This window comes from Perna viridis, chromosome 10 (assembly GCF_037379345.1).
Source record: "Perna viridis isolate PV_CMFRI_1.1 ecotype Kerala chromosome 10, ASM3737934v1, whole genome shotgun sequence".
NCBI classification, from domain to species: Eukaryota; Metazoa; Mollusca; class Bivalvia; order Mytilida; family Mytilidae; genus Perna; species Perna viridis.
Genome location: NC_142454.1, coordinates 35,733,438 through 35,749,278, shown reverse-complemented (window position 1 = coordinate 35,749,278; position 15,841 = coordinate 35,733,438).

Here is a 15,841-nt window from a genome sequence, read left to right as displayed (position 1 = left end):
CTGTTTTTTTTTGTTTTTTTTATCCTAAAGTCATCTTTTTCTCCTTCAACATATGCTGTGTCCTTATTCTTCAATACTGTAATTGTACTTATTTTTGCAATTATTGAACTTATCGTAGGTACTTATTTTCGCGGAAATCATAGTTTTTACACAAGAACAATATTAGAATTTCTTTTTTGCGTGTACTTATTTTCGCGGATAGTGCATGACCACAAAATTCGTGAAAATAAGTATCATGCGAAATAAGTACAATAACAGTATATTGTACAAATATTTTTTCAAAGCTAGAAATGTTTTGCTTATGTAGTCATACAGAGAACCTTATTAAAAACTACTCTCTACAGAAATAATCCAAATCACGCCACAAAAATGGTGTGATTACCACTACAACCTTGGTTCCCTTGTTTACTATTTCATAAACCATCAGACAATGATCAACAAAGGTAGGCTACTTGTTAATAACATTATTAAATTCCGAGTAAATAAAAATAAAACTTTCTACTTGATATTACGCTAAGAATTTGGTTATCATATTATTTGTCTAGGAGCAAATTCTAAATTAACATTTTATCCTTATACGTATATCTTAAATAACGATCAAATTCGAAATGTTCGTAAGCGGTGGATGTATTGTGGATTTATGTGTTGAAATACAATAAGAAAGTGAGTAAAATACGTTTTGTGTAACCCATGAATTATGCAAATGATAATCAAATAATATTAGTAATTAAATTAGTAAGCATTGTTCATATAAACATTCACCTTGATAGATAGAGAAGTAACTCTAACACAACTTAGAAGGAAATAAAATCTTTTTCTCTGTCAACTTATATTGGAATCTGTTCATTAATGTGCAAATTGTAACTCTCCTTCTGTAGCCGTTTTCATAAGCCTGGTCTTCATCACAAATCTGCAAACAAGCGGTATTGTGAGCAATTATTTTGCTATAATGACCCTTTAAATATTCTTTAAATTCAATCATTTGCTCAGATCTTTTCTTTACTAATTTGTGGAAAAAACGATAAAATCTGTAGTCGACCAATGTTAAGTGATATGACAGAACAACAATATATCAGTATACATCTTTACTTTTGTTTTCATCATGCAAAATTAACTGTTTTCGACTCACATGACTAAAGATCAAAGAAAATCAGATGGTTCTAATACAATAGTTTACTTGTTAAGTTGAAGTGAAAAGCGTTGATACCTTGAAGGTGTGATTAACATATTTTATTGACTAAGTCGTACATGCTATATATGTTGAAAACTTACAAATATCATGCACTTGAACAAAGTTGTATTGACGATTTAGATTTATTTAATCACATTCTGTAATGATACTCTTCCCATACATGAATGGTACATAATACTGTTTGAGTCATAGATAAATGTTTTGCTGAAAATATGTCAATATACTTACAAAAATCCACTTGTCTAATAAATATGGCGGAATAAAAATATACAAAACATAGGAAGATGATTTAGATGACAACAAAACCTAAGTGTATGGCCAAAAAGTGAAAACAGGAAAAAGAGATGCATACACAATGTAGCAGACATATTTTCTAAACTTACTCATACATAGCAGTAATGAATATTCTCTATTCCATTAAGCACTTTTATATGGTGACCCGAAGGTTAGAAACATGATATATAGAACTAATCGGATATATTAAATTTAAATTCCGAAGAACCTATCAGACTTTAAGAAAGGATGAGGGTAGATAAGGCGCTGTAGCGCCTACTAGAAGAAGTAAAATTATCTCCCTCTAATAAACTTAAAATTGTTCCATTTTTTTTAATTGAAGCAATTTATTTCATCTTAGTTTTTAATAAAAATCAAAAGAGAAAATTTATTTTCGTTTATAAAAAATAAACAAAGTTATATGCATATTCAATCAGTATATGTTGAATAAGTTAAAAAAAACAAGTGCACCTTAGTGTTATGATTTACGCTATCTGTTAGACATATATATTAACAAGATGTGGGGAAAACACTCAACACTTTAAGATACTCCCGTACAGTTATAGTGGGGAATATCAAGATAAAAAAAGTTAGAGTGGGGAATTGATCTAGGGCCCACGTAGGGTCTGGGAGTAGACCAGGGCGTCAATACAGCAGCCCAGCCGCTGGTAGGACACACTGTGACTGAGTTATTCGGTCAGGTATCTCGGAGGCTGGGCTTCGCTTCCTTCTACTACTAACTGGCATTACTAACAGAATCCCCGTAAGGAGCGGTCGTGCAAGATCCGTAAGGATAGTCAAGACCGTAAAAAAAACCCAGTCATCATGTAGGGAAAACCTGGTCATAGGGTCATGCGTATGATGACTTATTTTTTAGCCCTGTGAAGAATGTTCGCATTCGTACCTTGACTTCTACCTTTCATAAAGCTTTAGGCAATTAGCCATGTTTGTCTCCCCTTCCGTAAAATAGCATTTTACTTGACTCAAACTTGTATAAAATTCGGTGATAATTGAGTATCCGAGTATGTTCCGCTGAAAACAGAATTAACAGAGATGGGGCAAATATAAGCACAAATCATTGTTGATAAACTTGTCATTCGGCTGGAACCTCCCGACATTTTATCATACATTCTGTAATCTCCAACAGTTTTGTCCGTCTCCCGATGGGAGCTTAAATCCTGCCGCTTTCGAAATTTTCGCTATTCATCAGTCATAATAATGGGGATGAAACTGGGAAGTTGAGAAGCCCAGAAGTGACGCACTTTAATTCTGGATAAAAATAACAAGGGGTCTCCTTTTGTAGTTTCCGAAGATTAACATCAATGCTACCCGTATCTCCGCTAAAATGCATGAAAGCTTGGCATATGTTAAATTCAGGTTCGAAAATTAATTTCAATAAACGTTACGTGGATATTCATACCACTAAACCTCAGATGGTTCACGGTCAGACCATGCTTATTTAACCTGACAACTTACATGTATAACGCATTGTCGCACCCCATCAAATCCACCACCCGGGTCGCGCCTGTTTTTGTTTTCAATATTTTCAATAGGCGGATAAAAAAATATTCTAGACATGGATTGAATACAAACGTTACACAGGATGCAGCTGACTGAAATTAAAGACAACTTCGTTCACATAAAATATAGATGCTACAATTTGCAATATTCAAAAAGACGACAAAAAGCTGAACTGCAGACAACAGTTAGCACGACAGGACCGCTTGGCACGAATATTGTATTAGATCTGGCTGTCGTTACAAATACTAAAACTACATGTAGCTATTAAGCACAGATATTTACACATGAACGTGAATAATTTACATGTACATGCATCCATGATCCTTCTGCGCGGTGCATCATAGTACTTCCCTAGGTAACAGTTTTGATATTAATACGGGTATTTTAAGTGTCTACATGTTTTTGGCGTATGTGTATGAAAGAAATGTTGGAAAATTTACTTTCTATACAAGAAACTTCAGCAACAGGATTTTATACACCCAAAATTGCGTACAAATTGTGCACATTTTAAACAGATATGTATTGAAGATTTTTTCCCGGATAAAGAAGCATTGTTGAAGAACTTAGATAAATACCCAGAGCCTGGATTTTTTACATGCAAAGCAAACGGCTTTTAATTTTTATACTTCCAAAATAAAAACAGGAGCGAGTAAAAAGCTTTATTCGCGCTTGATCTTATAACAGTGTTTCAAACTTGCCGGATCGCATAAGGGAATAAAATGCTAAAACGAGCTTATTTAAAGCCTCCCATTTTTGTACTACGCTCTACGCAAAGTATATCATAATGATGTACCATCTTTTATCGAGGAGATTTATACGAATATTAGAGCAAACAAATATTGAAAACTATAAGATTCAAATATTAAACCTACGTAAATGACAGTAAAGCGGTTCAAAGTAAGTGCATTCAAGTACATGCAAATATGTTCTAGCAGTGGCTATATCAAAATCGGCGTCTAATCAAAGATTATTTCGAACTTTATTTCATTATTTGGCATAAAGATGAGATAATAGCTCTTTAGTTATTATATCTACTGCACTTGCTACAGTGTTATTAGGGTTTCAGTGTATATTACACGGGTGGCCAGGTGCTTAATCACGTGACAGTAGCTAGGTCACATGATACATGTACAGGTAAAATACGGCTTCGTAAATTTTGAAGCGATTTTAAGCGTGATTATTTGAAGGTTTTTTGTTAAATGCACATAGAGATCCAGCGTTAACCAAAAAATCTTTTTTCCTGTAGAAAGAATTTATAAATGTACTCTTTCAGTTTTAACCTCTTTTGGTTAATGCTGGATCTCACTATAAAATAAGTGGCAGAAAAGTGAAACAATGCTATTTTTTTGACAGAATAGCCTTCCAGGCGGTTTTTGTGCATTCGTTTCTGTAGTTATTTTTTAAATCACAAACTAGATGCATAAAATTGAAAATTTACAATATGAATTACATGATTATTTAGTTTTCTTCCGAATTGATGATAATTTCTAAACAATTATTTCAGTAGACAGAATAAGGCCTTATGAACCCTCATCCTTTATGGATGGAAGAACACATACAAATTAGCCATGTTTCAATAATTGTATATAATGAATTGACGAAATAATCGAAATAATAACAATTATAAATATTTTTTGGTAATAACACTATTAAAGTCAAGTCTAAACAAACCCTTTAATCCCATATTCACATGCTTGCACGATTTAGAATGTATTTAACAACATACAAATATAGACATGTCCTCTACCAAGTAGCCCCGTGCAGGTCCGGGTGTTAAAAGAATAGGCCTGCAGCTCAAATAGTGCTCAGAACACTAGCCGGGGGCTAGGGAGCTCTGCCCACAGAGCAACTGGGATGTGTGCCCCAGGTGGTGGAATGGGGCTACCCCTGGCGTGTTACATACTGGGGTTGTCAGGCTATAATACGGAAAACCTGACCGCAAATCATAGTGGTGCACCGTGTTGGGAAAGATGCCACGTTCCACGCACGTTAAAGAACCCTACTGTGGTATTCTCCCGGAGTAGGAACCATAGGGCTCCACCACAGGAGGCTAAATTGCCCGACCCTACCCACCTCTCCCTATTTCCAGTGGCAATCAAAATTTGTCAACCCCATTGTCCTTGTGTCCCATCCCTTATTCATTTCATCATCATTTCATGTTCATTTTTATCATCAATTTCATGTTCATCGTCTAAATATTGCTGAAATATTGCTGCTCGTACGTTAAACCCCAACAAACAAACAAACAAACTCTACAAAGTACAAAATGATGCGTCCTGAATATAGTAAGCGTTCAACTATTTCTGATATGTATCCAGAAAATCACAAAATTCATATTAGCAGAGTCAACAAAAAAAAGTCTCCTTTTCACGTAAACCTAAGCTTTGTTAAGTTTATTATTCTTTTTAATATCATTTCTATTATATTCAAAAACAATATGTTGCCATTTGTTTTACTTCTTCCTTTCCATGTATTTGGTATTAATGCTGCTGATAAGACATTACTTCTGGAAACATATGTTAAGCATACTTCAGTTTGCAATATTTATATAATTGGTATGTTTGTAAAATGTGTATATATTCACTGAAGCTAAGTAAAAGACCGGTTGTTATACTCCCAGTCGTAATTATGATGTAATTACAACCTACTTCGTTTTCTATTTCCCGGCTTAATTTATTCTTGTACAACTTTTGATTATCATAATACTATACCATGAAAAGGTATACAAATTATCGGAATAAATTATAGATAACTTGCGTAAGGATTGGGTGTCATTTGTTGATGAAATACACCTTACGTAATAGGTATTACTGAAATATTAATTGACGATTATGAAAGAAAGTATTTCATAGTGATAAATAATAATGAAGTTAAAAAGGCAAGACTTCTGTAATCAATACCAATGGCACATGTTCTGTCGTGATCATTTTCCTGTAAGTTGATCGCGTAGACTTGGTCATTTGTTGGTTATTTGGTTTTTAATATTTTGCATATCATCATCTTAAATGTTATGTTCAAGTTTAGTAATACTTTACTGTTTGTAAAGAAGACCAGATTGGAAACGACATTATTTACTCTAGGGAGGTGGTATTTGATTGCCTTGTAAATCTTACACGTCCTATTATCAGGCGTATCCGTGCATTAGATTCTTGAAAAAAAATCAAACTTCTTCTAACCTTTACGTTTTTATCATAGGGAATGGCTATGTCACTTAACAAACAGGTATTAAATAACATATTTAATCAGAATTGTTGTTACTTTTTTGAGAGGTTCATGTCACAAGTAGTACATTAGTTTTCGTACATGTCAGACTCAAAACTTAGAATAAATCATATATGTAGAACATGGACGCACGTATTTATGACATCATTTATTTTAAATTGTTAACACTCAAAGGTAGTCATTGTGATAGCCTATTTTGAGTTTTCAACTACTGAAGATGTTAAAAAAAATTAGTCATTTGTTTTAATGTTTTCATATGTCAAGGTCATTTAAACGTTTTATTTTTCTTTAAGATAAAGTTTCTGTTTCGCTTGTTCAAAAAGGTTTTAACCTTCAAGAAATTTTCATTAGTAGCACCAGATATAAATATATACCTTGAAGTACAGACCTATGTAATGATAAGGTATATTCAAATGTAATAGTGATATCGATCAAATCGAAAGGCGTACCATCAACTCATATTTGAAACATCTACACATTATTTTGAAGATATGTGATGTAATTTTCTATAATATGAAAGTTATCACTATAAAGGTATTATAGTAAATATCAATAACTCGTAGATCGTTATAATGTATCCACCTGCATCATGTGAAAGAATTCGTCCACTGTGTCCATTATTTTCTCTTTCGTCTACCGCAGACGTGACATTTTATGAGCAACTTGATGGGTGTTTTTAGAAAAAAAGGCGGTTACCCAAACAGTTCACTTCCATGCTTTCAGTGCTTTGTGGAGTCCGGGTCGCTCATTATATTTTTTTGTAACCGTTCGAATCCTGGTTCTTGTGATTTTCCTTTGAAAGTTAAGAAAGGGATTCAATGCAATCTTTACAACCATTATAAAAATTACCTTTCTACAATTAGTTATTTTAGCGTTTCTTCAAAAATATTAATGATCATAACCACTTGCCTATATTTTCATAGACACTTACTGTAGTTGTACTTATTTTCACGGAATATTTATCACGGATTTAACGATCAGTGTTTAATTGTGACAATAAGTTCATGTGAATATGTAAATTTAGCATTTACCATATGGCAACTTTCAACAAAACGAAAACTTTAATACTCGCCAAAATGTTTTGTAAATCACCAATTTAAAGTAAGACAACTTACACTACACTTCTATGTAATACCTACTTTATCAAACGTAGTTCGTTTGGAGAAAACCCTTGAGCATGTACAAATGTCACAAAATGGCCATGTTCAGATTAACCATGAAAGTCTTGACCTAATTATCAACAAAGCATACGTAAATAATGTATAAATTATTTATAGGATTATCATAACTTCGAATAACACTTTACAGTAAACTAGATTGGAGTCAATGAAACTTTATTGGTTTCTATAATTGAAATATTTATTTATTCATATATCTTTATTGACATTTTATACAAATGTTCATGTCAGACTGTAGTGACCTTATATTAGCATCTTTAAGCAAGTTACGTTTTAAGTGAGTTGTACGTAATGCTTAAACAAAACCATATTCATTAAAAAAAACATACAAAAGACATGTAAAGATATTGATCTAAATTTCCCTATTTATTCTATTATTATTTCTATTATTTTATTAGTGTTATCATTATCATTCTTATTCTTCTTATTATTATTATTATTATATTAGTATCAAAGTGTATGAGTGTGAATGCAATATTTGATTCTTTGTTGCGATACTAATCCTTTATGTACCGTACCTGGCAGATCTATATTCTCTTATAAATCTGCTTACGTCTTCAGAAAATATATCTTGGTTCAATCAAATCCCTTAGTTTTTGTTGTTTCTCAAAGTAACTGGCAAATAGCTCCATTACATGAAATTTGTTCAGTCATTTCAAATACTCCTTTAGTTAAACAAAGTCGACATCTAACGTAACAAAATAAGCAAAACTCTAAAACTCATAAGTTTAAATAAACCATATTAAACGAATCCTATAAAAGTGTAATCAAGGGAACTAAGACGTACTAGCGTAAATCAAAAGAATGTAATCCTGGGATAGAGACCATAAGGAATGGACCACCGTCTTTCTGATATTTATCCAATGTCTTTTGTTTTTGTTTCTTTATAAAATTTCAGAAAGAAATTGATAGCATACAGAAACTTCGCTTGTTCTTTAAAACAACAGAACATGTTAGGTCTATTTGTCAATTGAAACAGTAAACTTCACCTTAAATACGGGTAATGAGATGATTAGGGGGGTTTGGGGTGCGTGCTGCGAGTAGCTTCCTTCTCTTAACGAAAATACATTCCTTACATTAAAATCTTTTATGTCTTTTATGTGAAATTATAACAGTGGTGAATTTAACATGCAGGACTAATTCAAGTAGGCAAGTAAGTAAGTTTTTTATTTAAAATTATGTTAGGTGAAAAGATACTCTTTAAATAAGCATATCAAGAGGAAATTTCTTTAAAATATAATTGTTACATGTGTTAGAAAAATTGCTGGCTCATTCCCGTATGACACTATATATTTATTGAAATAAAAATACTGGTTGCTTTAGGAAATACTGAAGTTTGATTTTTTAAAGTCAAACTATCGACGTCAGAACGAATTTGAATTGTCACAAAACAAACAAACACTAAATCAAAGTTTTCACCAAGCATTTGATACAAACAAATGAGCTATGTGTGTATTTGAAATGAGATAACAAACTTCTATATCGTCTCTGTCAATAGAATTCGCTAAGTACAGTTTGTCAGATGAAAGTTTATGAACGATATGATAAAATTTCGTATCTTAGGAGATATGTCAAATCAAAATTTGAAATTTAAAATTTATTGAATTATTTGACCCGTTATGTACAAAAACGATTGATGTCGTACTGGTATCCTCTAATCAGACAGTTGTTGTCATATCCAATTTATGAATTTAAATATCAAAAAGGAAATACATCCTATTTGCACCTTTCTGAAAATGGTATCCCTATATCCAAGCAATAACCATAAAATCACGTCGTTTCTCGGATAAAATAAAACCCCAAAATTAAGAACCCTTGAACTGGTTTTGATATTCGTTTTTAAAATAGGCTAATTACACTCACTTTACACTCAATTCATTGCAGTATGTTTTCACGTAAAACCGCATTTACCATCTCAAAATCAGTATGCTAAGAAGGTCTTATTTTCGTTTTTCGTGCGTCTGAAATATATCAGCGCTTTTTCTTTCCACAAAGGGTATTTATATTGTATTATTGCTTGAACAAGCGATTATCAATTTTAATCTTATTTGAAAAAAATACGATAATTGCCTTTTGTTTTACTATTAGTCATGGTTATAGTTTACGCGCTTCAAACATGATTTTACTACATAAAATATGAACATGAATCAAACATATCGTCTGAAAAAAAAGTTTTAAAATTCAGCAGAACAGATTCTTTGAAAGTCAGGTTATGCAACTTAGAAGCTGATCATTAATCCCGAAAACAACCAAGTTAATTAAAAAATACTTTAGTAAGAAGGACAAAATGTATATTCAAACTGGAGATGACGATAATAATATTAACATTACAAAGACTAGAGTATTTTGTGAAAGTTCGTTTGACTGACAAATTATGGCTTATTTTACGATGAAAAGTTTTGAATATTTAAAATACATATTTTAATATTCAATGTTATGACATAACTTGCTATTGTTTGTTCTTCCGTTAAATGATCTGTGTCATGAAAGGTTAATAAATGAATGTTATAGCTACTTGTGAAGCTTCTTAGATAACAGACAGTTGAACCGAGACTATAGTTGTTAAATTAAAACACGGAGAAGAATGTTCTAATATATGTATGAACTACGCTTTTAAATATTCCAAAATATGCGAAATTTGGATATCTGTTAGGTAATGACAATATATGATTTTAGTTTGTTTCATAATATCCTGAGATATCAGATAATGTTGTATGTATAATTTGTTAAAGCGGGTACGACCTCCTATTCTTATTCTCGTTTATCATTACTTTAAAATTCTTTGTATTGTTAGCTCTAGTAATAGTACAATGTAATAGTTTATAGATACATGTATATATAATAGTCATTAAGTAATTCTGGTAATTTTTATTCTGTATATATAAAGAGAGGATAAATACAAGGTATGTAAATTGTATAAACTGATAGTTATTTCTCTATGATAAAGAATCCTTCGATGCTTTACAAATCCTTCTACGGTTGCAGCTGTGAAAACTATTGTTTGGTATTGACAAAATAAATAACTTAGATATTTTTGTATATATATTTGTTAATATGACAAACTAATTCATAATAAAATATATGTCATGTTGAGACTGGTGTGACTTTTACATAAGTATGTACCGAACGTACTAATCTGATGTGAATTGAAATGCACAAACTCTAATCAAAATTTGAGAATAAGTTATCTAGGTTTTGCAGTAAATGCAAGTTATTTTCATTTTCACAGGTAAGAAACGTAGCTGTGCATTATTGATCAATGCCCGCAAAAGTCGTTTAAAACTGTCACATGCATTGCAGATATATATGTAATCTTTTTGTATTTTATTAAAAGTCTAAGACATTGGAGTTATTTCTGTTTATCCGATCACTTCATATTAACAAACCATTTTTACTGACAGCTTTACTCTAAAATTATTACAGTTAACTACGGATGTTGATGAAATATAATAAGCAACTATGTTTTAAGACGCTTACTCTAACGGTGCACATTTTTCATGCTTCGTGTTTTCGTGGAGTCAGAGTTGCTCATTCACTTTTGTTTCGTTGTTCATGTTATTTTGGATATTTCATGTCCTTTTTACGTATCTTTTTTTCTTGTCGTATTGTTATCTCTGAATTGTTTTCCATTTGATTCCTCCTGCGAATCCTGGTCCATTGATTTCCTCTTCTAAGCAGCATGTGGTATGACGAACGGCTCCTTTAGGCTAAAAACCACTAATTCCACTTCCCATAGGCTTCTATGCTAATTTCACAATATTCAATGGCTTCTCTGGACTTTACCTTAACTTTAACCTGCAGAGGACTATATATCAGCATGATTCTACATATGCCAGCTCACAATCCTCAGAATGGCATGTGGGGTTAGCAGACTTGCAGTGCAGTACTGGTCACCGGAAGTGAAGTGTCTATAAATAGCATGGAAAATTCCAGTGTTTTCACAAGATAGGGGTATATTTAGAAATCATTATGGAGATTAGGCTTCACATCACAAGAAGCAAAATCACCTATAAAATGTACAGAAATGTTTTTCCTTTCAGAAACTGTTTAAATTTTTTAAATGAGATGAGAACTTTTTTCACAGCACTATGAGGAACAGGGGTAATTTCTGCGTAGGACTATTTTAGCGTACGTTCCAAATGCTCATTGGTTGAATTGGTGGTCTGTAACCTAAATTTATTTTCATGTGCACTATAGAAATTCGGTTCATTATAGTTAGAAACAATAGAAGTAATGTTTTCTTATGAAAATTAATTATTTTTTTCTATTTATTATATCATAATGTACTGTAAAATACGACACACTTTAAGAAGACAACAAATTTGTGATGAGAAGATCAATGATAAATGACAGAATATTTTGATTTCGGTTCAATTTGAAGGACATTCTTCGTATGACTTTCTTTTAATGCATCCACAAAATATAAAAAAGTGAATTTATGCTTACAAGAATACTTGTACAATGTACTTTCTCTATTACAGTCGATATAAAAAAAATCATCCTTCTGTTCTCTCAATTTAAAACATTTGTAATAGTATTACTTTAGTATATGACATACACCAGGCAAAAAGCAAACATTTTCTTGATCATTGAACTGTATGTCTTAAGCACAACCAATATTTCGAACGCTCTTTAAATTACACAAAATGTTGAGGTCCATAGCAAAATTATTATTTCCAATTGAAGTACAGTATATCAAATGGAATGAAACACAGAATTGCCTATATTAGGAATGGATTAATGTAGATTTTTTATCAGACAGAACATCGACGTCAAACAGTAAAAAATGTCATAAAATCAATCAACATTAAATCATGGCTTAAAACTAGACATACTAGAAATTAAACAGAGAAAGATTGTCAACCATGATGAGAAATTGATGGTACATTCAAAAGTATAATGCAGAGGAATACAAACATTATGAAAAGGGTAGAACAGGTCAATTTTTGCTCAAAATTTACAAAAATTTAATATCCAATAAAAGTGTTTCAGATGCGAAAATACAAAAGAGAAACCATTTTTGAATGATCTCTCCAGTTCATTTCAATTAGTCCAATGAGAAAATATTCAGATAAAAAGTTTAAAAAGTTTCCTTTAAAATAGTCAGTATTTCTCTAACTATAAATTAAACGAGGAGCATCAAACGGTAACCCTTTACAATACGATATCGTTCTGAAATAATGTATTTGGTATGTGGTCTTATGTTAAAAATCATAAAATATCTTCTATTCGAAGAACACTATTGTAAACGGACTGGCAGGCCTTGCAATCACAGTTTACACCAAGCAACTTCATGATTAATAATTTACTTTACTTGGTGGAAATGGGAACTTACTACATATATAAGTGATGTTAAAAGTTGATTAATTGATTGGTTGTTGGGGTTTAACGCCCGAGCAGCAAAATTTCAGCTATATTCAGGCGATGAACATGAAAGGAATGATAAAATGAACATGAAATAAAGATGACGAAATGAAAAAAGGGATGGGACACAAGGATCATAGGGTCAGTAAATTTTGATTACCACAAGATAAAAGGGAGGGATTGGTAGGGTCGGGCAATTTAGCCTCCTATGGCGGAGCGCAAAGGTTCCTACTCCTATCGAATACCACAGCACGGTTCTTTAACGTGCGTGGAACGTGGCATCTTTCCCAACACGGTGCGCCACTATGGTTTGCGGTCAGGTTTTGCGTATTATAGCCTGACAACCCCAGCATGTAACACGCCAGGGGTACCCCATTCCACCACCTGGGGCACACATCCCAGTTGCTCTGTGGGCAGAGCGTCTAGCCCCCGGCTAAGTTTCTGAGCACTATTTAGTCGCCTTTTACGACAAGCTTATCACTGCTGCAGGCCTATTCTTTTGACACCCGGACCTGCAAGGGGCGATGTTAAAAGTAAAATATCATTAAAAATAATTGATAGTAGGGAGTTTAAATACTAGAAATTAATTGTAAATCGTTATCCCTTAATATCGCAAATAAGATATGTGTTTTCTTAAGAATAGCCACCCTTTTATTTTATACAGCGTCTCATTTATACCAGTGCATATTCCAGCTTTCAAGTATTTGATTAAGCGGGATAACTAAAGACTCTTTACATAAAATGATAAATTAATGTCGAAGTCACTGTTGATCTATATATAAAAATGTTAAGAAGTCTATTGTTGGAGTAGTTATTCCACTGATGTTAAGAAGTCTATTGTTGGAGTACTTATTACACTGGTGTCATCTTGTTTCATTTTGTTGATTACATATGACTTATCTCTTGAATCTATTTTAAAAGCGTTATTTGATATGGACTTCCACCAATACTTTATAGAAGTGCTCCATTCTGTCTACATAATCGTCTAAATAATTAAGTTTACATTGAATTGCAAATTCCATGTTGGTGCATTCCTGGGCCTTTTAACTATTTAACTGCGTAAACTCATGATTGAACCGTATTCATCAATACATGTAATATCAATCCAGTGAATATTGGGTTCGACTTAGTGTTTTGTATTTTGTATGTCACCGTGAACCACCTTAGTGGCGTCTTACATGTACTTCTTATCCAGTTTTGTAAAGCATTTTATTTTTCAAATCTAGTTTTCGTGCTTGCATTTCCTTTCGAGCAAAAGGTAAATGAACTGGTTGTAACACCCCTACAAATCAAATAATCAGATGATTATCAAGTGAGCAGAGATATCGTGTTTCTTTCCACCAATGAGATTGACAAAAATTCCAGTTTGAGGCTGAGGTTTCTAGTGCGTTTAACTATGATGCTTCGCTTTTAAAATGTCGAACTAATTGACAAAGGCACTAGATTTTCCAGACAATATAATATTTCATTTGGGGCATTCAATAGACGCCAAATTCACTTACAAACTACTTCTCTCTGTTATTTGAACGCCATCACGCCTTCAAAATTATCAACTACAAGGTTGATTTGTACTCATATAGACTCTGGATTCAATTGCCTAAATATGTGCGTAAGAGAACCAGACAAGAAGCAGATAAATTCAACATAAATGTGTACTTCACTTTTTTTCATTTTATGTTGTGTTGTTCTTCCGGTGGTTACGTTTTCAATGTTCTCTGTTTTCTCCGCATATTTTTCACCATGCCACAGATTGAAATTTATACTATTTTTCTTAAGCATAAAGGATTTGAGCAATTTGATTATGTATAAACAAGTGCAAACACAGTGAACTTCATTTCGATTATTACACTTCGACATACATTTAACATGGAGATCAAAAAGAGAATATGGCAACCCTGTCCCATGCCTCACCAATATATGCAGGGTGTGTGTATTTTTGTGTGATTTGAAACACTTCCTTCAACTGCTCCTACTTTTACCGAATATGACATTACTTCAAAGGACACCAAGACGCGTTATGCCTTCTGAAAAACAGAAACTACTACATATGTATATAATCCTATCGGAGCTTCTGAGTTCAACCTCTATGCAATTAGAGGTATTGATTATTTCCTTTGCGTTCATAAATACGCATGTTTACATTTTCTTTACTACTCCATCTATATGAATAACCCTATTCCAATGAAGAAAAACATAGCATTAAGAATTTATTGTCCTTACTTAGAACAGTTACGCCAGTAGATTATAAAGCGTGGCCACTCGTATTCACACATTTAATATGAGATAGCACTTAACGACACGAGCACATGCTGAGCGTGGATAATTTCTTCAAAATTTCGAGTCTTTATCGGTAATTTTGAATTTCAATTCATGATGCTATTGATTTGAAGGGTTGAAGTGAACAATGAATTTGCTTAAACATACTAATGAAGGTCACATATCAATAAATTTAGGGACATACATTTATTGGTAATGAAATTTGATATCTTCTTTGACATTATAAATAAGTACGAGAATGTCAAATTGATAAATTTAATTTTCTTCATTCATTTTTTTCGTTATATTTAATAAAAATGGTTGAGACCTATATTACTGAATTTCACGAATCACCAATGTGCTGCAAAAGTGAAATTTAAACTATGATTTAAATTAGATTACTTTACTGAAAATCTTTGTAAAAATATGGAGTGTACTTTACAAGGACATACTTGCTCAGGAATAAATAAGCTAGTATATTTTAATAGTATACACTATGACATTTTAGAGAAGGAAATATTACGTCAACGTCACATCAGCATGTGTTATCTTTTGTAGCATTCATCTTAAATGAATATAATAATCACTTAAATTTCTTTTTTTTTTCTGTTTGTATAGATTGCTAGATAAAATGATAAGCGGCTTCACAAATTACTTTGATTAGCCTTTTTGCAAAGACTCAAAGGAAGCCAGCGTGAACTTGTATAGATTTAAATGGTGTTTACAAATTTAAAAATTCGAAATCATTAAATGTTCATTTAAAAAAAAAGAAAATAATTCCGTTGTGTGGTGAGCGACAAGAATAGATAGTCATTTGTCTATTAAATGCTAACAC